Raw genomic sequence first — 16259 nt, 5'->3', positions numbered from 1 at the left:
CCACAGCCCTTCTCTCTGGTCACCAGTGACAGGAGCTGAGGGAACAGCATGAAGCTGTATCAGGCAAGGTTTAGGTTATGTATAGGAAAAGGTTTTTCACCCAGAGGGTGCTTGAGCACTGGAACAGGCTCCCCAGGGAATTGGTCACAGCCTGACAGAGCTCAAGCAGCATTTGGACAATATTCTCAGTCACCTGGTATGATTTGTGGGGCCTGTCCCTGCCAGGAGTTGGACTTTGCTGACCCTCATGGATCAGGTTCCTGAAGTATTGCCATTTTCCTGTAACCGTGCACTGGCACTTTACTGTTAGGCTATGGTATATATTCCTAAAATCTAGCCCTTAACTAAATAAAGGATAAATGTCTAAGCCAAAATTTCTCAGCTAAGACATCAAGATCACTATTTTCATCTACACACCATCTCAAAAAAAAGAACTGAAAAATTTGATAAGGTCCCCAGAACACATTTTTATTTTTTTTTAATTTTTAATTCATATAACAAGCTAACAGATAAAGGGTGTGAGACTTTCTAAGCAGGTTAATGCTCTAGCTATCTCACATTATCATACATAACTGCTTATATATGAATAATCAAATATATGCAGTAGAATATAATTTTTAGATTTCAATCAAGTTAAAGAAAAAACACACCCAAAAGAGCCAAACCCTCTAGGCCTCTATAGAGTAAATTAAAGCATTTAGTGAAAGGAAATACTGTCATATACAAAGGCTTTGAATTTCAAATATCCTTCAAGAAGTTATTAAATAGAGACTCTACTACAGAGAAATCAAAAGAAATATGGCTGTATTTTGCCTCTGTCTCTTAAAATTGCAAAAGAAATAGTCATTACATTAGCTTAGACTCAAAGTAACTTTTCCATTTTTAATGTCTTATGATTACTAAAGGTTTTTAAGCTCCTGAAGAAGGCAGCAACACATACGAAGGACACAAAACTGGAATGCAAATAATTTTCTAACTGTCTGTCAATCTAAGAGCAATATACTGAGCTTTTCTCTATTTGAACCTTCATGCCTTTTCTGCAGGCTTTAGCCTGTATTATGATAAACTGTGCACATGTTGACAGGCATTTGCATCTCCACAGATTTGGCTCCCAAATTCAAAACAGATGTGACAAATCTCAAAACCCTCTTAAATATCTTTCTACTGCCTCATGAAAAGTCTGGGCAGAATATTGCTTTCGTCTGCTTAAGGGAACCAGTGAATACTCCTCTGCAAAACTCCTGGGACCATCATCACTTCTAACACCAGCCCAAGAGCTGGCTGTCCCAGCATACCCAATGCTACCATCATTGTCTTCATCCTCTAAAGATAATTCCTCTCTTATCGGGGATGTCAAGCTGTCTTCTTCATCTAGGAGATCACGGGGCAACAGACAGCTCCTAGGAGGATGCCCTTCTTCTAGTTCAGTCTCTGAACAAGCACAAGTACAGTCTCTGACCCAGCATGGAGGAGGTTCTCGCCTCACCCAATATCTGGCAGACCTAGCCATCATTCCCATAACAGTTCCATCATCAGGCAGTGCACGGATCCGAGAGCTTCCACCACTGCAGTGCGCGCCCATAGGTGGGGCACGACTGCTAAATTTGTAGACTGCAGAGGAAAGTAACAAAATTAGATCAAGCAGAACAAAACAAAGATCCAAAGCCAAGTAAAAGCCTGTGTCTGATTGTCCATACATCACCTAATCACTAAATATTTTAAAGGTGTCACACACTATTTTCCCGCAGCCTCACCATAAGCCTTTGAGAAAGTAAATTGGTTATCACAAGACTTAGCATCATTTTTCCAAGGTCAGAATAAAGAATTAACTGCATTCCAATTTGTTGGCCTCTACTGTTGTGAAAACAGCCCTTCCTGTCTTCCCAGTAAGAGAAGAGAAACCTCATGCTCTGGTTAACTAAGGCTGGAACTGAAGCCAAGGACAATGACCACAATGCTCTTGGATTTCAGTGTTCTCCCAGCTCCCTACAAATCACTGCAACAGTCCTGCAATCCATCTAGCATGCTAACCTGAACAGAAGACTGGAGCAAAAAAAATAAAAATTGAAGGAAGGTAAAAACCTAACTACAAACCTTTCTTGAGCTTCAGTACTTTATTTTGTCTTTCATTCAAGAGCTCAACCCATTTGAGTTACTCCCACCTCTTTAACACCTCTGTCTTTTTCACACCCTCCACCCCTCAATATACCAGAGCTTGGTTTCTATATCTTTGTGGTCTTTCTGTCTTCTCAGAAGTACTAAGGAAAGGAAGCTTTGACCTTGAAATATTGCTAGACAATCTTTATCGAGGCCCAGCTGTAGCCTTTGAAAAGGGTTTGTGTTACACCATCAAACCTGCTCCCAGGCTATGGGAACTCCCACCACTCTGAACAGCAAGCACAGAAGGGTATTTGAAACTCTCCATGAGCTGGCCAGGAAGATTGCCTCCTTGTGAGAGGAGGTCTATATGCATAAAACACCTCTGCAATTTAGAAGGAGGCTTCCTGCACACATAAGCTGGCTGTAAGGTCTGGAAACCAACTGCCTACCTGTTATAACAAAGACACCTGGCAGCATCCTTGCCTTGCAGTTCTGCTGTAAAGAAGCCTTTGGGTTCCTCAGGACAAGAGCCACTAGGAAATTACTGTGCTGTTCCTTCTCTAACTCCAAGTCACACTGGGTAGGTACAAACCCAGTAGATCCTATATGACATTTGCTCTTGTTGAGCTGCAGAGCTGATCTACACAGTGGGAGGGTAACATTCCTGAGGCTAGCAAACCATAGGGAGCCAGCCTTAACTCCAAGCACTGCATAAAGATGCCTTGAGTTAAGTTTCAAAGCCAGACATACTTCACATAAAATAAGGAATTCTAGAGTAAGTGCTCCAAGATGATATTTCTTTGTTTTCTTTCTAAGTAAATGGGAGATTTTAGGTCTTGGAGAAGAGAGCCAGAGCAAGGACACAAGGCAACATTTTGTGCAGTCAGAAAACAGCTCTGAAAATGCTAACAGGACAGCCACAGGGGTGTCACCTCGAGCCTTTTCACTTTTGAACCATTATTTCAAGGGAGTTTCTTATGTTCACCCAGACAAGCCAAATGAGGAATTCAGGTTTCAATAGCACCCATCTACAACTGAAATTAAGTAGCACTCATCCCCCAATACTAATACCCCCTTCTCACAGATCACCTTGAAAGGTCCTAGGTTCATCTTCTCTTTGGGAAGCAGGAGTTGTCTGTCTACGCCTTCTTCTCCGGGATCTGACTCGGCGTGGTCTGGCAGGCTGCTGGGTTTGGCTGTCTGCTGCAACATCCTCCTCCCCAGGGGAATCCAGGGCTCTTGGGTTGTTCTGTTGAGCCATTTGAATAGGACCCACCTAAAGCTAAGAGTAAAGGTCAATGAACAGGGAAGTTCAGGAAGTTACTGGTTTCACAAGAAAATGGGAAACAGAGTCCAAGAGCTATAAAAGCTCATGTTTTACCTCATACATTACAAAGTAAAAGGGAAGCCTTAGGGCTAAATCAACACCAACAGACCTTACCTTGCAAGCTAGCCCTGCTTCTTTGTGAAAGCACCTCCTTTCCTTATTCCTAGGTAGGAGCACAGTGGTAACTCCACTGATAGGGGAAGGGGAGAGCACTGGGGCTATAAGAAGCAAACAAACCACCGTAGGAGGAGCTAACACAGCATCTTCTCATTTGTAATCAGCAAAGCCTTTCCAGGCCTAATGAAATGAGAAGAGACCCCACAAAACCTGTGTATGATGTTTGGGTCTTAAAGGAGCACAGCATCACAAAGCTTCCTTGGTCCTCAAAGAGGCAAAAAAGGAAGGGTGAACCTCTCATTTTGCTGAGGTATGCTCAGGACCAGGTCAGAATAAATAGTTTTTGTTTCTTTGTAACATATAAGCATATTTTATCATACTGTTTTCTAAGGTTTTATTTCGGTCTTAGTCTGTGGAAGCGTCTGCCACAGTAACTGGAGTAGGTACCACTTCTTCTCTTCCAGATAGCACTATTTCCCAGATCTTGTGAAAATACAGTCTTCCTTCTGGAAGACCTGACCTTTGTACAGTCCCCCCTTAGGTTCAACTAGCTCATAGATTTTCACTAGCTTAAGTGTTTCTCAGGCTTCTTCTAGCACTTTGTGAATGCCTCTGAGACTTTCACAACTCTTCGAGGACCATAACACATAACCAAAAAAACCCTCAGGCCTACAGTGGAGAAAAGGCAAATTACTACTTGCACTGCCTTCCATATCCTTGATAATGTACAAAGAGAAGAGGCAGCTCTAAAATAAAGGACTAAACCAAAGAAAGAGTCATCTCCAACTCACTTGTCACTTGGTGTTTGAATGGGCAGTTGCTAATGTCTGTGCATGGCAGCCTGCCCATCCACAGACCCCCAGGCTAAGAGATAGTCCAGAGTGGATGAGTGTGGATACGATTTCCAAAAGTACTGAAAGCTTGATGAACTTCCTGTGCACGTGGGCTGTTTTGATATTTATGATTACAATCATCACCTTAAAACAAAACAATGCTAAGCCCTGGGTTAGAAATGCAACTGCACTGGTAAATCTCGTGTTTTCTCCTTGTCATATTTCAGAAGTAGCTAATTAAATGCAGACTTACTAAATGACTAGCACCAGACCACAGAAAGCTCGCTTCGTTTCTGGGCTCTGCTATGTACGTGTTCAGCAATAAAATGCTTCTTTCCCTCCTGACCTGTCAAAGGCAAGGGCATAGTAGAGTGAGTTAGTGCTGGGGGATGTGGGGGTGGGTAAGGAATGGTGGCCCAGAAGTTGAGGTGGACAAAGGCTTGATGATCCAGCTCATATGACCTAATAGACTGTGTCACTGCCTTTGGGAAATACAAGCCTCCTGGCACATGCCCTTGGCTGGAAGGTCAGACTAGAAAAGGCCAAGCTCAGAAAATGAAGCCCTCCATCTGAGAATAGTAATCCAGCCATGGATTGGAGAAAGCTTCATTTTTTCCTCCAACTTTTTTTTCTCCAAATTTTCAGACTTGATGTGTTGCTGTAGTGCACTTCACATCTGATTAAATTAGTCACATTGCATTATGCCACATCAAATGTGACATGTTGCAATGGAATGTGAACAGCATACAAAGATGTGCTGGCATCACAGAGCTGCTACCTGCTTCTGACACATCACTGTTAGCAGCAGGTAAGGGAGGCATGCAAGGTCCAAGTCCTTCCTTGTTATTTAGTCATGCTTTTGCAGCTAAACAGTAGTTTCTTGTATGGTTACTTAATTTTGCATCAAATTAATAATCAGTTACTCCAAGAAACTCTTAACTACCCCACACCTGCTTGTGATAATAAACAAGGAAGTATCTAATCAGGATTCAGTCCATCCCTTAAAAGCATACTAAATATGCTAACTAAAAGAAGGCTAGCAAGATCTAGAGCATACAGATAATTGCAACCTACAGAGAACAGGGTAGAGGCATCATGTTATTTCTCATGTACGTACACTTAGTATTATTTTGGGGGCTGCGGGAGTCCCACCATGGGGAAACTCTAAAATGTAGCTCACTGACTAAGCACCTCCTGTTAGTCTGGTATCAGTGCAGCTCTTGTGGGGCTCTGCAACAAATTGAAACTACTGCATCTACTACTACATGAAGAACACGGAGAAAGCTTTAATATGATAGTCCGCCTCTCTTATGGTAAATGCCCACACCCTTGCATGGCAACACAGGTCAGAGGATTAAAGAAAATCCATGCTAATTTGATCTGGACCCGACCACTACAATGCACAGCCCAATCTGTATTCACTCTGGACTTGATGTTTTGTCTGGGGTTCTTGCAGGACCCCAGTTTGAAAGGGCCAAGAACAGTTTCAGGAAGGTCTGTTGAACTACTTGCCAAAGAGGTTGTAACTCATTGTCACTTTTCTTTCATGTTCCTAGAAGTCAATACCAGTATCCAGTAAATACCAAATGACTGTGCCTTCCTATGAAATGACTACCTAAGCAGTCAGCAAATCCATTTCGTTGGGCAATCCACACTGAAAGACCAGAAAGGGGAAGTTCTTCTGGTACAGCCCTGGCTATACAGCTTATTCTATGTAACTTATTTTTCATACGTATATAATGAAATATTTTTTATAAACTTTGGAGAGTTCACTTTGTATTAATCATCTGAGGATATAAGTTTTTAAGTTATAATTATTAATCACAACTTTTTTCTCTCATGCAGTACTGGGATTTTTTCGACAATCCTGGAGGTCCCTGGCTCAGGGGTTTTGGGGAGCCATAGCACAGCAGAAAGCTCTCGTTACTTGAACAAAGCTCCTGTGACCAAAGGGGTTTAACTGAAAGGATGCAATGGGGACTCCCACAACTCAGCACCATGAGATACTCCAGGAAGCTGAAGAAGGAGGTTGGCCTAGCTGGGAGGCTTTGGTAACTCAGTCTTGGTGAGTCTGATTGCAGTGCTCATGCTCATCGCTTTGTGTTCCCTGGGGAAGTTGTGTCCTATTCTGTGATTCTTGCACAGCATTCATCTTTCTTGTTCTGGGAAGAGAATAACCAGGTTTTGACAACTTCTGTGCTGCATCTTTTACAGTGGGAGTCCTTTTGCCTAAGGTATCTGGGCACTGCATTGTCAGGTAAATACACAGCTACAATATACCTGTGAGAGGAATAGTGTTCAAGCTATAATAATGAAATTTGTACTCAGTCTCTTAACCACATTTTACTGTATGCTGTCTGTTTTTCAGACATTATCGTAGCCAAAAGTGTTCAATCCACACATGAATGCAAATTGATGTTCTGAATTCCCTGATGACATTGTTCACTATTCTCTTTCTCACAGCTTCCAGTGGTACCTGAGGGCAGGTATCCCCAGTAAGTGCATGTGTGTCATGGTGTTTAATGAAAAATTTGTTTGATGTATTAAAATGAAGACCATGGCTGTACAATTAAGAAGAAGCTAACATACCAAAGTGCCTGAACACACAGACCTTGCTTGGGAAAATCCCCATTGTAGGGGCTAAGCAAGAAGCTGAGCCCACCAAACTATTCTAATGCCTCTGCAGCACACCTCTGAAAGCCTTACAGAAAAAGCTGTAGCTGACATGGGATACATTTCTCTTTGCTTTTCCCATTCCCTGCAATTGGGTAGTTTTGAAACTTTTCCAGTGTGTGGTCCAGAAGGGGAGGATCAGTCCCTTTCATAGATTGTCCTGGCTTCCCTTTTCTGTCTTTCTGTGGTTCCTCTTTCCTCTCATTCAAATTCATACATACTGAGCAGATGAAAGGAATAACAAAAGGCAACTGTGTTGTAATTAATGCACGTATGTAAAACCAGTGCCTGCATAGCTGACCTTTCCATTTCTGTATATTTGGCTGGGTATAAAAGAAACTGCCAACACAATTTTCCATTGGCAATGATGTGTTTATGACTGTACCGAACTGTAACACCTTTTATTTTCTGAAGGATGAATATAGTAAGAAGGACAGTGATTGTGAAACCAGGTCTGGATCTGAGGTAACTCAGTGCAGTGCCTCTTTAGAAGTTTGAATCAGTTCCAGGATAACTAAGATGTGCTCTCAACATTCCCTGGATTCAGCTGCTTGAGTAGTCCCTGTTCCAAACTTGGGAAGTTTGAAGGAAATACATCAAATCCATGGTCATACACTCGCACCTGTAGCATGTCAGATGGAGACCAAAGGGCTGATGTTTGATAGGTACATACTCCCAAAAGAGAATCCTTGGAGGAGGAAGCTGTGCACAGCACAAAAGGCACCTCAAGCTCAAGAGCATATCTCAGGTTGGTGCTGAATTAGAAACACTGTGGCCTTCCTCCTAGGTTGTGGAAGATCTTACTTGCCCTATGTCATCAAAATGGAGTGCCTTCCTATTATCCCTTAGTGGCTTTATCCATGGGTGGAATATGTCCTATGCAACAATCTAGGCGGGCCTTTTCTGAGGCTTAGGGGTTAAGATCACACATGGGTGTATGACCTGGTCTTTGGTTGCTCGTGGCTTCACATGAATGTGGCATTTGAGCAGCTGCAGTCTGGTTTGGGATTGCTATACAATCACCACAGATGATGCTGGCTCCTATCCAGGCCAGGATCTGGGAGGAGCACAGGCTTCATTCTCACTGGTTGGCCCAGTAAAGATGGGGAAATTTGATGCTGCCCCAGCAGTAAAGCCAGGATTTTAACTGCCTGATCAGCTGTTTGATTTCTCTGGAGACCTGGTATGCATATCTCAGGGCTGAGCAAAGTAGAGGAAACACAATTTAATATTGAAGTCACTGGAGTGGAAAAACTGTGTTGCTGCCCTCCCTCTTCACCCACTTGGTTTAGTCTGATAAGCAAGGAGCATCCAAAGTGCTTCCAGGCACACGTGTGCACAAACAGACGTGAGGATCACAGCATGGCCATTGGTGCAGCCAGAGCCATGTGTTTCCAGCCACCAATAAACCCTGTGCTGCAGAGGTGCATTCTGGTGGGCACAAGGGGAGCAGGAGCCTCTGCAGGAAGAGTGGGGGAGGTTTAAAAAATCCCTATGAACTAGGGACTGCTATTGCTCCTATAAAAAGATAGGGAAACTACTGTTTGGTCACTCCTGATCTTCATGGTTGCTAGTGGAGGGCTCAGCTGAATAGGGAGGAGGAATTATTAAGCCTAGTTAACATGAGGCCACAAATTTAGGAGTGCAGGTATCTTGGGCTCTGTACAGGCAAGAAATAAGAGTCAGAGAGTAGCTCCTTCAGGAGCCATTTCAGATCCACTGAGATCTGAATGGCTGCCTAAGGCTTTTCTCCCTGCCCTGGCTTCACAGAGACCTCACAAGCACCACACTGGTGACTCGGTCACTGCAGTTTAGGTGAATCCAACCCTTCAACCTGGCTACAAGAACTACAAGGGACTGTTAGGAAATAAACTCAGTGAATTTTGCTTCAGAAAGGCATCCAGACATCTCCCTGTGTACTGCTAGGGCTTATCTCTTGAGGAGCTGCCTGCTGTCTGCCAGCCCCTGGGAGTCCCTTGAAAGATAGCAAAGGCTAGTACCTGCTGTTTAGGGGCAAGCAAACAGAGACAGTGGGAGGTAAGGATGGCAGAGGGCCACAGGGTGGGCCAGAGGAAGGTTTAGAATTAATGATTGGGATTGACTACTTGTTTATTTCTCACCCTTAACTGGCAAAGGCTGTTCTGACTCATTCAAAACAGAAGCAAGGCAGCAGGTACTTTGTGAATGGGGAAAAGAAGATGCCCGAGGGACACCTTCAGCTCCCTAGAGATGCCACTGGTGAAATGAACATGGTTAAGAGGCTACTCTCCTTGGTAGCCACGTAAGTCTAACCTGAGGAGCACCCAGGAGGGCTTGTGAGCTCCTGTAGCCAGGTGCTCACCCCAGCTGAGCCCACAAGGTCCCTCATGCTCCAGCTCCTCCAGGAAAGAAATCTGGGAGTGTGTGAATCAGACTCTAAAAAGGAGCCAAATTCTGGCACAAGACCACAGTATCTTGACACAGCCACTCTCCTGAGGAAGACAGACCAAAGGAAATCTGTCCCAGAAGACCTTCCCTCTGTGTTTAGTGGAGTCTCTCTATGCTGCCACTGAAGCCTGGCAGCCCTCACCTGTTATTTTACACTTCATACCCAGGCAGAAGGTAACAGCTTTGCTGGGAGATGTGCAGCCAACTTGTGAGGACGTTTTCCAGTTATTCACAGCCAGGCATCGTAGCAGAGTGCAAGCTAATCTGCATATACACAGGCTTTAATAGCAAATGAAATGCACTTTCTGTGAACTCTGTAGCTCTTATACAACGGTTTCAATTAATTTCTGCTCGCTCGAGTTAATAGATTTCTCCTATAATATTTACAAGACTGTATGGACTCTCTCTTTTGACTAATTAACACACCTTTAAATTCCTTTGACTAAAGCTTTTCGTTGTCTGGTGGGTAATATTTGATTTATCAGGCTTTAGATCCAACTATTTGCGGGGAGGAGTCATATGCTCATTTAAAAAACAGTATTTCATATTCTGTCCTCTCACAGTAAGACAATGCAGCAAGTCTTCCACTATGTCATTTGGTATTTTGAAAGCTTCCATTTTATCTGTGCTTTCATTTTAACAGTGCCATTTCCCTTTATGTGGGGAAACCGGGGTAACTGATTTTTTCAGAATTGATGGTTCAGAGGACTACACCTTCACTCCAAGCCTGATTCTGCTTACAAGAAATACACAGAACCATGAAAACTGGCATTGCCTTTGTCCCAGAAGACTGAGTACTGCTTTGTGATGGAAATTACCTTTGCCTGAAGCCAACAGAAAAAAAACCAAAACAGAATGAAATCCTCTACCATCTACCACAGCTTGTGTCACTGGAATTGCTGAAGAACTGGAGACACAGTCTTTCATACTGGAAAAGTTATAGCCTTTACAAAAAGAATAGATTAGAAGTTGATGCCTTCAAAACAGAACTCCACACCTCCACAGCTAGAGGAAAGCTGATTTTTCTCACAATGAGGCTGCAGTATTAACCACACATTTGATTTTCTCAAAGCACACTCGTGCTCTTCTTGGAGTGCTTCTGACTCATGTCATCAGGCACGGACATCTGACTCTTTTTAATTCCTCACTTCAGCACCTCTGTGCTACAATTAAAGTTTATCCAAGAGAATAGTCAATCAAACTAGATAGCACAGATCTTTGTAAGAGACCTTTGCTTTAAGGAGCAATAAAAACTTCGTTTAAAAAAACCACACAAGTGGCATCTGATTTAGCAGCCTTTGAACTCAGCAGCCTGAGTGTGGAAGTTCAGGGTGTACGGCTATTTGTTCAGGTGGATACCACTGACACTTGGGGGTCATATTTTTCAGATTTTCTTTCCTATCATAACACTAAGAGATTTCTCTTTAAAACAAGAAAAAATAAAGCTGACACCACAGAGAGAGTGAAGAGGACAATCTGTCTCTTCTAATCCTTGCAGGGGCTTTTGTGTTTAAATCATGCAACATGGTACTCTCAGAATCTTCAGGAACAGATTTCAGTATCAATATTCACTAGTAAGTATATCCCTACTAGGCAAATTGAAGCAGATTTCTGTTTTTTCTCTCTGAAAAAAAAATCTGTTTCATAAGGCTCCAAGTATTACTTAAAATGCATTAAGTACTAGCATGCTTACACATAAAGGTAAAAAAGCAACAACAACACAGACTAGCTAACACTTTTTCATCGTTTTATTTCTATAGTGAAATTTACCTTCCCACATGGAAAAATAAAGCAAATAGTAATATAGCTCCCTAAATATACTTTTCATAATGACCTTATAATAAGCAAAGCTGGTGGCCTCACATGTTATATAGTTCTATTAAAACAAAAGTGCCTGCTTATTAACTTCCCCTACCCAGACATTTTTGCTGAAGTTCCCAATACCAGGTGTCTACCCAAGCTGACTGATTTTAAAAATCCTTTTTGCCAAATGTTTTCAGCTGCCTTAGAATATTTTCCAATCTGCCTTAGAAAACCAATAAGGGTGTTGTTCCTCCCAAATTTAAAAATCTGATGGTCTTATCTTTGAGGCTTTTGAGGGCCTTATGCTTCAAAACAGGGATCTGATATTTGGCACAGTGCAACCTTTCCAGAAGGATGCGATTTACCATGAGCTCTTCAAAACTTGAAGCAGCAAGCTTCTGAACTGTTAGATTTTAAGAGCTTCATGTCTCAAGCTCTGGTTGCCATTAGGCATGGTCCAGACAAAGATCAACCAGCATTTTCTCTAAGTTTTCAAATTCCTAGCATGGATAGGTTGGAACTGGGTAGAGACTCAGTGCAAGCTCCTGGGAGCTCTTTCCTCCCATGATCATGGTGGGCTCAGCCTGGCTCAGTGATAGCTGTTCTCATGGGAGCTTTGTTTTGCTGTCTCCTTGGAAATATCAGAACACTCAGAGCTGTTGAGGACCCTAATAATGGCAGTCCTTCAAATAAATGCTGTGCTCTATATAATACATGTGTACATACTCTCCAATGCACACACCATCTATAAAAGAGTCATATGTATTCACATGCACAGATGCACATGGCTTGTTCTGAAAGTTCAGATTTTTGGTGCCTCAAATTCAGGACCTGAAATTCCTGAATACTTTGGGTCTTTATTTCTGTGGGCCTTAGTTGACCATTTATAAAACACAGGCAACAGCCTATCTTATATCAGTGCTTTGAAAATATTCTTCCTTACTGCTTGAGGCCACCCAGTTCTACAGTGAGGTGTCCACAAAAAGCTGAGAAATTCTGTCTTCTGAGCATGATTTGAATGTTGTGAAATACATAAAACACATGACCACACACCAAACAGCTGAAAGGTAACATTGGATAGTTCACTCTTTCAGACACTGAGTCCTGCAAAGATCCAGTGGAAGAAATGGAATTTGATCAGGTAACAAAGAATCTTATTTAAATATGGCATTCATTCAAGGACCGTCTGAATTCTGGGTTTGAGATCTTATAAATGCTTGCTTATGCATCTTCTTTTTTATCTTATATTTTATAACATTCTTTTAATTTTGTTTTGTCACCCCAGGACAGTGTGATACAATCTAAAGCATGAAAGGATCACTTTGGCAAGCAAACACTGCCATTCTTCTGTACTGTAGAACTAATTGCATTTGTGTCTGCTGAAAACAAACCATGGTAAATATACTTCTTTTAAAGTGTGTCAGTGTAAAATGACATTTATCATAGAAGATATATTCAATTAAAAAGAAAAAAATAGTGAATCAAGGAAGAAATGAACAAAAGAAACAGTATGCCCAAGAAAGTACTAATTTAGACTAGCAGAGGGCTGAGAAGAGCTATTGAACAATTTCATTATCGCATCCTTTTTAAAGAAGGAAGGCTCCTGCTTTCCTATTTCATGATAATTGGATGAAGAAATGTGGGTGGGAGCACAATTCATTGCAGAATTTGATGAATTATTTACTAATTAAGGAGAGAAACAGGATTGTATGAGCTATATTATTTTGATATGAGTGTTCCTTTTATTATATTATTTATACACATGCAATTGTTGCTTTTATTAACTAAGAGGTTAATCACTTGAATGGGATGCTTTGCATTCTTTACAATTACATACACCAGCAAATTGGCTAATTTTATGTGAAAAAAATAACCTAGCAATTTTTCTAGTACTTATCTGTATGGTGCAGTTTAATAACATTTTTGCACTGTGTAAAATGAATAAACCAGCTGGTCTTGTGTTTTGGCAGCAGCACTGCACATTGCACCATGGCACACACGGGCTCAGGAGCCCTCGTCGGGGTTCAGGCACACTGCAGAGGTGATGACACACAACTCCCCCAGGCTGGAAGATGAACCTGATGACGTACTGTGCATCCAGACAGCCTGTTTATGGGGCAGGCTTGAGAATGACTTCAAAGGTGACTGCCTCATTTGTTTCTGCAGCTGGGAGTGCCATTTTTTTCTAGGGGTATTGTTTCTGTAGCAAACCGATCTCTGCCTAGACTGGGTGAAATTAAAACTGCCCTGCTGTATGTGTAACACCCCAGCAGTGCAGAAGGTGCAGAGAACCCCTCCCACACCCAGCCCTTTGGTTTCTGGGGCCGAAGGACTCATCTCTTCCACTGCTGCAAAGCCTCGATGGCTCTGCATGCATGCCATTAAACTGCCCCATCAGCCAGACTGACACCGACAAGCCCCTTGATGGTAATTCCACTTTGCTGCTGTTCCACTGAAAGCACATCCAGGACTTTGTGAACAGGTGCTGTTCAGATAAGATCCAAACAAGGGAAAATGTGCCTGAAGGATAAGGGTTTTTCATCTGGACATCTCTTCATATCTGGATCACTTCACCAGAACTCCAGAGCCCACACTGTAGCTGTCCATACCACTTTATTTTTTATTTTTAACACACATACAGATTGTTAAAAAAAACCCCCAAACATATGGTCTCCAGACAGAAACACCTACCCCTATTTAAAAGATATAAAAATATGAAAGAATCTCTGTTTAGATTCCACATTCACACACCCCACCCTTTCTTCCCTGATGCATATAAAGACATTGATACGTTAACTTCATTTGTTAGTCATTAGAAAAGTAAGTAAAAGTACATGGTTTGGGTTGATGATGTAATAAGTTATTTAATGATTTTCACTGATTCAATGAAAAAGTATATCTTATTGTTCACTAGAGATGGGGGATGGGAAGTTAAAATACATTTTACTTTAGATATGAAGCATTTTGGGAACATTAATGTTTTTTTTTTTTCAATTGTAACCACATGGGGTTTTATTAAATTTTAAAATGAAAAAAAAATGCAGATGGGGCAGCTCGGCCATCTAGCTCACTTTTCACGTCTTCATAACACACCACAGTGCAGCCAAACCAAGCATTCATGTCTGCAGCCCTGGGAAGGTCTGGGAAAAGCCTGAGCCCTACAGTGAAGGAGTCCATTCTCCACTGCCAGGAATAGACACTTTTTCCATTTATCAAACTCTTCCCTCTGCAAGAGAGCACAGGAACACTCTTGACTGTTGTGGTTGTCCTGTGCAAGCATCCTTCTTTTACCATCCATTACTGGGACACAGCTGAACATGACCCAGGAGTCCTCAATAGTTGAATCCAGGAGAAAAAAATTCTTAACTTGTCCAAGTCTGAGATGACTGAACTTCCCCACCACTCGGCAGCTGTATTCTGAAGAAGACATGAGTCAAACATAAGTATCCAACATACCCAGAATGTGGTAATTAAAGGGTGAGGAAATAATAATGATAGTAGGAGAGAAGCACAGTCTGTGCTCTCCAGTTGTCCAGGGAAGAAAGCATCCTTAGAGCACAGAAGCATGACTGAACTTCGAATCATTATCAGGTTTGGCAGACAAAATTCACTTTCAGAATCCATTTCATTTGAAAATAGTTATTCCAAATAGACAAACAAAACACACACATAATTATAATAAATTTTAAAAAAATCTTATGAAAGAGTAGTGGAAAACCTTCCATTTAATAATGTTGAAATGTGCTAAGGAAAAGCATAAGCATAACAACTATACCAGCCACCTATTTCATGGAGCTGTGGATGTGTAATTAAAAGAAGTTTTCCAAGTGAATTTTCTTTTGCCTTACTGAAATGCTTAATTTCAGGAAGATTAAATTAAAAACTCCATCAACACTGACATCTTTCTCTTAAACATTTATTCATTAACAAATCTGTCTCCTTTTTTTAATGGAAAATCCATCAATCAAAACTTTTTAACTTGCCCCTACCTTTCCGTTGTTGGAAAATTCAATCCCCCAGTCTGGGCTGGGAAACAGCCCTTAGGTGTGGAGATACACAAAAGGCTGTGGGGGGTACCGGGACCCTCAGGAATGGGCACCATCAAGCCTGAGAATCAGGGAGGTCTCGTCCCCTCAGGCACTGCTGCTGATGTTGAGCACAAAGCCGATCGCTGGGCTGGGGGCAGCAGCAGGCTGACCTTTCCTTCCTGGAGCCTCAGCATGTGGCATCACAGCACAGAGGCTGAACAGGGGGGGAAGGAATACGCTCATTCCAGGACTGCCCCTCCAGAGAGGCACAGATTCTCCTAACACACAAATCCAGCCATGTAACTCTGATTTGGAGGGCTTGTTGGATTCAAGGCATCCAGTCACAGCCTGAACCTGTAAAGAAGCTCAGTGCTGAGCAGGGCTGCTGACTTGTAGCAAAGGCAGACAAAAAAGAACCCAGCAGTAGTGATAACTCAGCTTGAAGGAGTATGCTGAACCAGCTTTGCACTTAATTTTGCCTCATCTTGAATAGAGGAGAGGCGAACACCTCAATGGGATGTGGCACACTATTATCAGGAAAATCATGAAGTCACAGTTTTCCACACACACTTTGATGTCATCTCATGTTTTTCCCTGTCTTTCCCCGCTTTAAGAGTCTTGCATTTGCTTGGGTGCTGCGTGAAAGCTGCACTGGTCAAGTGAGCCCATTGTGACACTTCAATATGGCTGGGCTAGCAGTATCTGCAGTTTTAAAATGAAAATTTAATAACAGTCCATATGGTTATAATTAAAGAAAAATCCATTTACATCTTAAAATGCACACATTTTATTGAAAACAGGCTACATAAACACATCTGGAACACAGCTTTAGATAAAAAGCATATGCAGGGTCTGATTCTGCCATTGCTGATGCTGGAGTAAGTAGAAGTTTACACCATCAAAGTCAGTTCACAGGTGTAAGGCTGATGGGAGATCAGAATCTGACCTAGG

General features: G+C 42.1%; 2 long non-coding RNA genes across 4 annotated transcripts; one reads left to right on the top strand and one right to left on the bottom strand.

Annotated features, from left to right (window-relative positions):
• Positions 1-442: 442 nt before the first annotated feature.
• On the bottom strand, positions 443-3647 carry LOC138105893 (uncharacterized). Its single transcript, XR_011148772.1, has 3 exons — positions 3542-3647; positions 3190-3382; positions 443-1611 (listed from the first exon to the last, which is right to left on the bottom strand). It is a non-coding gene; the product is annotated as an uncharacterized lncRNA (long non-coding RNA).
• A 126-nt stretch (positions 3648-3773) lies between these two features.
• Positions 3774-14932, top strand: LOC138105892 (uncharacterized). 3 transcript variants are annotated; one of them, XR_011148771.1, is made up of 4 exons: positions 3774-3854; positions 6223-6442; positions 12566-12675; positions 13251-14932. It is a non-coding gene; the product is annotated as an uncharacterized lncRNA (long non-coding RNA). The 3 variants fall into 3 exon arrangements; XR_011148769.1 differs by having other exon boundaries at positions 3783-3870; XR_011148770.1 differs by lacking the exons at positions 12566-12675; positions 13251-14932 and adding exons at positions 6592-6634; positions 10121-11145 and having other exon boundaries at positions 3783-3870.
• Positions 14933-16259: the final 1327 nt, after the last annotated feature.

The sequence above is a fragment of the Aphelocoma coerulescens genome, chromosome 2 (assembly GCF_041296385.1).
Source record: "Aphelocoma coerulescens isolate FSJ_1873_10779 chromosome 2, UR_Acoe_1.0, whole genome shotgun sequence".
NCBI lineage: Eukaryota > Metazoa > Chordata > Aves > Passeriformes > Corvidae > Aphelocoma > Aphelocoma coerulescens.
Note: the sequence above shows the minus strand (reverse complement) of the source record. Positions and strands in the feature narration are given on the sequence as shown.